This window comes from Psammomys obesus, unplaced genomic scaffold, assembly GCF_907164565.1.
Source record: "Psammomys obesus unplaced genomic scaffold, mPsaObe1.curated_primary_1811, whole genome shotgun sequence".
NCBI classification, from domain to species: Eukaryota; Metazoa; Chordata; class Mammalia; order Rodentia; family Muridae; genus Psammomys; species Psammomys obesus.
In genome coordinates, this window is record NW_026596095.1 from 13,517,871 (window position 1) to 13,526,328 (window position 8,458).

Here is an 8,458-nt window from a genome sequence, read left to right on the forward strand (position 1 = left end):
TATTATGCACATATTAATATTATATAGAAATATGATATACTTTATAGCTCCAGAACACAAGTAAAAGATTTAAAAATTCTAATACCTAGGAGTAACAAAATAGAGAGTCAAAGCTACAGGTGCTTTCATTTGATAGTAGAGAATTTTACAAATAAATCACATTTCAACGACATAGTTTGGAAGTGTGCAAGCTCTTAATATGTGTAGACACATATATAGACCTAGAAATGTGACTCAGACTTACTACATTCATCTGAGGAAAGCCCTGAAGACACTAGCTTGCACCACCACTTACATCACTGAGTCTCTTTGCAGACGTTTTCATCACACCATTCTGGGGTTCTTTGAAGACATCAGGAACCTCCTTTCAGGTAAGTAAGAATTCTGATTGTAAATTCCTTTTTGAATATATTTCATTTACTGAAATACTTAGAAAAATTCAACAGAGAAAAGGGATTTCCTAGTAAAGGCATTTTAAAATCACAGCTCTAATTGAATGAATGAATAATATACTCTGGATGTAGCGCTCTACAACAATTATACATCTTGGCCAACTTCTTGGAAACATTGAGGTCAAAGTCATACTCTGATAAAGGACCCCAAGTACAGCTGCCTTTCTTGTAGAAGTTGCCTCCAGTAGGCAGTTCTATGCAGAACAGGCTCTCATCCCTTTGTAGAAGTTAGAATTCTGAAAAGGATAAGACTCCTAACTAGAGAGCTGCTCAGTTGTTTTTGTTGTTGTCTGTTTTATTGAAGGATTCAAGTCACTCCCTAGGTAAGACTGACATTATCATCAGATATCAGTTCCCACTGTGCTATTGTGTAACCCGGCAAACAAGCCCTGTGGTGCTCAGCTGTGAAGTGTACCTGCAACTTACCCATAGCAAACTGAGCTCTGCGTGGTGCAAGATGAGCTTGCGCATTCTATCTCCTGTATGCTAAGTGTCGTAGATAAGATAAAGGTTTTGCTTGATATAACAACTTTCATTTTAGAATATTTTATTTGCATCCTTTCTGTCTGCCAGAAATTACATAGTTGGTACCATTTTATATTAAGCCCCTTATTAAATTCTGGTGATAAATGAAAATCATTTTTATAGAAGAAGATGTTACTTTTCAATTGTTACTAGTAGAGGAATGAATATTCATCTTGAAGTATAAAATATTTATGAAATGAGGAAAGAGAGTGACCAGAATACATTCTTGCCTTCCTTCCTTTGGAAGGCATTAGCTCATGCATTAATAGCCCATTCCTACTGGCTTTGATTTTCTTACTCATATTACACTGTAAATCTTTGGACATTGCCAACCAACCAATCATACTCAGTGTGATGTAACCCTGAATAATCTCTGTCTATGGATTTACAGGCTGAGAAGGTATCAGTGAATCAAAGAATGATGTTTTGGTCACTTTGGACTGTCTTCAATAAAGTGGTACTAAATATAAGTGTGGCCAGTTCCAGAACAATCATGCACGATTCAGGATACTGTCCTGCTAAATATTTCTGTAACATAACAAATCATTCTACTAAATAAGAACATAACATATTGCAATATGAAATATTAATGGAGGACTTTGGTTGAAACAATTACTTTAAAAAAAAAAGTGCTGTCAAGGTAGCTCAGTAGGTAAAGACATAAACTGATGAGTCTGCTAACAAACTCACACGGTGAAAGAAAGTGACTTAGATTCCAGTAAGTTGTCTTCTGAAACACATGTGTTGTGGTGGTTGTGCATACACACACCCCCACACACACACAATGGATCACTGCCAAGAATTTCTTTAATAAGATGGGCTACAGTCAGAGCTAACTGGATGGATAGCAAATCACTGTTAATAGAAAGTTCGTTATGAAAAGTCCTCAAAGTAATCACGCAAGAAAGAAATTCCAGCATGCCTAACTTCCAGTAAATGGCATGCTATTCAGCTCAGCCTCATTATTTCAACTCAGCTTCTAGGGGACAATCAAAAGAGTAACTAGGAATCTGGATATAATTGCACATTATATCAAGAATATTAAATCACCACAGAGTGTGAGCTTTGACAGTTTACTGAATAGCATGTATTCTTGTCTACCTTTCTTCTCAAGTATAAGTATTAAATTTGGGGAATTATTTTTAGCGAAAATGAGAACACAACTTTTTAAGGGATTACTTCCAATGTGTATGTTTTCATTATCTTTCTAGTCTGGTTAGAAATTTCTTAGCCAGATGTGGTGCTGTACCCCTATACTCACAGCACTCAGGAAGGCAGAGGCAGGCAGATCTCTGTGAGTTCAAGCCCAGCCTGGTCTACAAAGTCCAGGACAGCAAAGGATACTTAGGAAAACCTTGTCTCAAAAACACAAATAATAATTAGCAATAATAATAATAAATAATTTATTCAGACACATTTCCCCTTCCTTCACTCTTCACCCCATCCACCTCCATAGACCGCTGAAAGAGGGAATCCTCCTCCTCTACCACCTGACCCTAGCCTTTCATTAGGACTGCCTGGATCCTCTTCCTTGCCAGGGAGAAGTGATCAAAGAGCAGGCAACCAAGTTTATATCACAGATAAACCCTGCTCCCCTTACCAGGGAACCCACATGGAGAGTGAGCTGCCCCTGGGCTACATGAGCAGGTGGTCTAGGTTCTCTCCATGCATAGTACTTGGTTGGTACATCAGTCTCTGCAGTACTCCCTGGGCCCAGATTTGTTGGCTTTGTTTGTTCCTTCTGGAGATCCTGTCCCCTCTGGGTCTGTCTTTCCCCCCATTCTTCCATAAGACTCCTTGTGTTTTGCCCAAAGTTTGGCTGTAGTCTCAGCATCTGCTTTTCGATACCCTGCTGGATAATCTTTTCTAGTTCCAGCCATTTGCTTGCAAATTTCATGATTTCCTTGTTTTTTAATGGCTGAGTAGTATTCCATTGTGTAAATGTACCACAATTTCTGTATCTATTCTTCAGTTGAGAGGCATATGAGTTGTTTAGAGCATAAAACTAGACACACTAAATCTGTTAGAAGAAAATGTGGGGAAGAGCCTTGCACTCATTAGCACAGGAGACAACTTTCTGAAAGGAACACCAACAGCTCAGATTCCAAGATCAACAAACAATAAATGGGACATCATGAAACTGAAAAGCTTCTGGAAAGCAAAGGACATTGTCAACAGAACAAAACAACAGCTTACAGATTGGGGAAAGATCTTCACCAACCCTATATTTGAGAGAGGGATAATATCCAAAATACATTAGGAACTCAAGAAATTATACACCAACAAACCAAATAATCCAATTTTTAAAATGCGGTACAGAGTTCAACAGAGTATTCTCAACAGAGGAATCTCAAACGGTGGAGAAACACTTAAACGTATTGCAGGCAAATGGACAGAACTAGAAAAGCTCACCCTGAGTGAGGTAACCCAGAAGCAGAAAGACATGCTTGGTATATAACCACCTATAAGTGGTTATTATCCATAGAATATAGAATAACAATACTAAAAATCCACAGACATAATGAAGCTAAACAACAAGGAGGACTCTAGCGAAGATGATTAATTTTTGTACGTATTTCTGTACAAAAAAAAAAAAAAAAAACCCAAAAACTTAAAATACCAACCTTGCTTTAGGGTCAGTAGGTACTTTGTATCAAGGAAATAAGGAGAGATCTTGTAGCCCATGATATCCAGCTGGTCTCCTTGTGTGCATGGGTATATGTACCCTGACATAGATAAGCATATACTTCACAATATTATTCCCCCTGTGAGTGTCACACACACACACACACACACACACACACACACACACACACACACACACACCACAATCCCCTTTTCAATTGTTTTCAACATGACTCTTGAACTCTAGTAAAAAATGTGTTTGAACAAGAATCCACATCATATAGAAAAATTATTGCCTTTTGTTCTGAGTGCCCTGGGCTTTCATGTCTTAAAAAAACATTAATTTGCATGTGTTGTTGTTTACCATACTAATATTTATTGACCTCCTTTTTAATTATTAAAACAGACATAATATGGAATATTAGAAGTTACGCAAAAAGGAGGACCCTGGCTAAAATGATCAATCCTCACTCAGAAAGGCAAATGGGATGGATATCAGAATAGGGAAAAAAACAGGCAGTAGCACAGGAGCTTACCACAGAGGGCCTCTAAAAGACTCTACCTAGCAAGGTGTCTAAGCAGATGCTGAGAGACTCATAGCCAAACTTTAGGCAGAGTACAGAGAATCTTATGAAAGAAGGAGGAGATAGAAAGACCTGGAGGGGACAGGAGCTCCACAAGGAGAGCAACAGAGCCAGAAAATCTGGGCCTGGGGGTCTTTTGTGAGACTGATACTCCAACCAAGGACCATGCATGGAGATAACCTAGAATCCTTGCACAGATGTAGCCCATGGCAGCTCAGTCTCCAAGTGGGTTTTCTAGTAATGGGAACAGGGACTGTCTCTGACATGAACTCAGTGGCTGGCTCTTTGATCATCCCCCACCCCCGAGCAGGGAGCAGCCTTACCAGGACACAGAGGAAGACAATGCAGCCAGGCCTGATGAGACCTTATATTCTAGGGCCAAAGGGAAAGATAGGAGGACCTCCTCTATCAGTGGACTTGGGGAGGGGCATGAGAGAAGACGAGGGAGAGTGGGATTGAGAAGTAATAAGAGAGGGGGTTACAACTGGGATGCAAAGTGAATAAACTGTAATTTATAAAACAAATAATAAATTATTTAAAAAAAGAAAAATCAACTCAACATTGATTCAACCTGATGTTGTCAAATCATGTAGGGAAATCTACAGTAACTGGATGTCTTCAATAACAACATCCTTCAGTTCCATTTTGATATCACAATTATTACTATGTATAAGTAAATGATATGTTCAGTGACTGTCATATGATGAACAAAGACAAAAGAATTTGCAGCAAGTTTCCAACTGGAACAGAAAGGTGATGATGGAAAAATTCCCACACACACTGGCAGCTCCCTGGAAGCTGGAATGCCATTTGGAAGAGACAGTACAGAGATAGCAATTTCTATGGCTTAAAATTGAATTAGTTCTTCAATGTGGAATTTTTCTTGGGAATACTATGATGTGTTTGTATTTCTTTAAATGAAATAAACAAGGTTTAATTGGCATCAACATTGGATATCAATTCTGTACAACTAAAACATTTCTGGCATTCCTACTTTACGAAAAAAAATTGAGATTTTACTGAGCAAATGCAAAGCTCTATTAGAAACTTTTATATAATCAAGTAGTGACAACATTGTCTTATCCTGGCTTGAATATCTTTGTGAGTGGCTCAATTCTGTTGGTTCAGAAATGAATGTATTTGAAGTGATTTGAAAATAACATGATCTCTTTGAATAACCTTTAAAACGGCTTACAGGGGCGGGGAGTCAGTACCATGTCTGGGTTAGTGTGCAAGCGAGGATGATTAATTATTAAAAGGATAATAATTTAATTTTAAAAGACACACAGTTACTCACCTTGCGCACAACAACCTGTTTGTTGATTCTGGAGGCAGTTGGCAGGAAGCTGCCCAATGATCTGTAAAGCTACGAACGGAGGTATAGAGCATATCATAACATATTTATTAAGGACTAATGCAAACCGCATTGAGTTATAGGATGGAAAATGTATTCCCCAGTGCTTAGAATTTACTGAACACGAAGAATTGGAATGAGATTGTTTAGTGAGGGTGAATTTCCATGCCTACCTACGCAAACAAATAAATCACTCCCTATACCTTGTGAATGTTTCCAAACAGACTGTGTTTAATGACATGGGTCGTATTTATAACTGAGTTTATATTCATGTCTTTTCTGTTTTACCTTTCAAACGTGTAACTCATATTAAGACTGTGAATGCCAAATTTACATCCAACATAAAATACTGGGTAACAGGGTTGCTTGTCCTTGAATTGCTCTGCTATTTCAGGACAGTAGCAGTTGCTCCTCCGAATGATTAGAGTGTGTTTGTTCATAAACTGCAAACAGTTATCCCGTGGAAGAGCATCTTTGAAAATGTTTTGGCTCTAGTCTGCTAAAAAGGGTGGGTGGAGTAGGTAGAAAAACAAACAAACAATCTCTCCCAGATTTGTCACCTGTTGTGTTGATAAATTACTTTTGATTTTCCTCCTGAGTCAGGGTCTTTCTGCTAATTGATAAAATACTGAAGAGTCAAAAAGAAAAAATTAAAATAAACAGCCACCACCACAACAAAAATGCAGACACTTAACTTTTCTTAGAATAAGAACTACCTTCACAGAGTTTTCCGAATTCCCTGCATGCTCCACCTAAGATCAACATACTTAAAAGATAATTAATTGTAAATTCCTTGATTTCTTCTCCTAGGTGGGGCGGCCTAGCCAGCACACAGAGAAGGAGGATTCAGGCAGTCCTGATGGGACCTGACAGGCTAGGGCCAGATGGTAGGGAGGAGGACTTCCCTTATCAGTGGACTAGGGAAGAGGGATAGAGGAGGAAGAGGCAGGGAGGGTGCGACTGGGAGGTGATGAGGCTACAACTGGAAAATACAGTGAATATATTGTAAATAATAATGACGATGATAACTTTAGAAAGAGCAAAATGTAAAGGATAGACACTTAGACTTGGTGTTAGAAGACCTAAGTGTCATTAAGTGTATTGGACAATCAAAATGGAAAGAGTTATAGCCACTTGCTCCATAAATAAATGTCAGCCATACTAAAAGTCTGTGACAACCTCTATGGGAAGAAAAGACCTGAACAAGAGAGGTGCACATGCTGGTCTTAAACAGAAAGCTTCTGTAGGATGAAGAAAGTAACTAAACCACAGTGAAATTTGCCATTACATAATAAAAGGTTCTGCAATAATTATTTAAAGTGCAAATGCAAATTGGTATACATAGGAGCTTAGTAAGACTTTGAAATAAATATAATTTAGGGTAAATTTTTGATCTTGCATTTCAAATTCGTGTTTACTTATACAGTATGATTAATGCAGCGGGGTTTATCTAGTACAAAGGAAATATTTGTATCTCAAGAGAATACAATATTTTACATCATCTCATAGCCTTTGCTATATGTCATTTTGCAGGATAAACCCAGCATGGCAAAGTGGAAGCTAAACCTTTAATTTAATCAACACAGACACACTCATGTAGGCCAATGACCCTATGAAATATTGAGTTTGTATTTAAACACCTAAAGTGATTAAATTAGCTGGCTAATTATTAAAAGTCCAGTTCCACTTGTAATGTCTGCATAACTTTCAGACGCAGCTGCGACCTCTCCCTATCCCCAGCTACTTGGCAGAATTTTATTCAAAGAGTAAATAGGAGGGTCATAGAAAAATAAAATAGATTAGCATTTATGCAGTCAGTATTTCTTTCTGAATTAATCTTGGGATTCAACAAAGTTTCACAGTCTCTCCTGATTTCTATTAGCATGTACCCTTTAAAGACAGGCTCTGGGCATCATCAGCATGGTCTCTGCACTGAAATATGATCACAGTACTGAACGAGTACATTTGTTAAAAATAACGATAATTTGTTCTTTGCAGGATAGTAATATTAAAATATTTTTATCTTATTTTATTTTGTGGTTAAACGGTTTTTTGTAAAAACAAATATTAAATGAGCAAGATAATTCTCTGTCATTAATTATATAGAAATTGTTACTTGCTGCTCTCAAATAAGAAAATATGGATACTAGTACATTGGTGGGAGACGGGAAACACTGTTCACTGCTAGCCAATTAAATCAAATTCACTTGAAGGATCACAGCAGAACAAAGAATATCCTGAGATTCTCACATGTAGATTTGCGGAACAGTCATGCAAGCCAAGCATCTGGATAGAAACATTTGTAAGGAACTAGTTATTCAAAACTTGTTCTAAACAAGTTGGCAACACACTTGGTAAATATAACTTCTGATCTTTTTTTTATTTTTCAGTTTACTCTTAACCATTTTGAAGGTATTTTTGATGAAGAATATAAATTTATTAAATTTCCCTGTTAGGGACCAACCGCACTTGTCAGAGCTTTGGAAAATGTGCTTAAATAACTCTGGGCTTCACCACTAGATGTCACCAAAGGTTTGTTCACCTTCTCAGGCGTGAGACTTCTGTCAGGAAAACTATTTGCTCTATTTCTTCTCCTTCCTTCCTTCCTTCCTTCCTTTCTTCCTTCCTTCCTTCCTTCCTTCCTTCCCTCCTTCCCTCCTCCCCTCCTTTCTTCTTTTTTAAATAAATGTGTTCATTTATTCTTCTTACATCCCAATCACAGCCCCCTCCCTACATTCCTTCCTTCCGGTCCCACTTTTCCGGCTTCTTCCTCTCCCCCACCCTTATCTCTGCAGAAAAGGGGAGCCACCCACCCTTAGCCTGTACAAACCCACTCAGGCCCATCAAGTCGCAAGAGGACTTACTACATCCTCTTTCTTTCTTTCTTTCTTTCTTTCTTTCTTTCTTTCTTTCTTTCT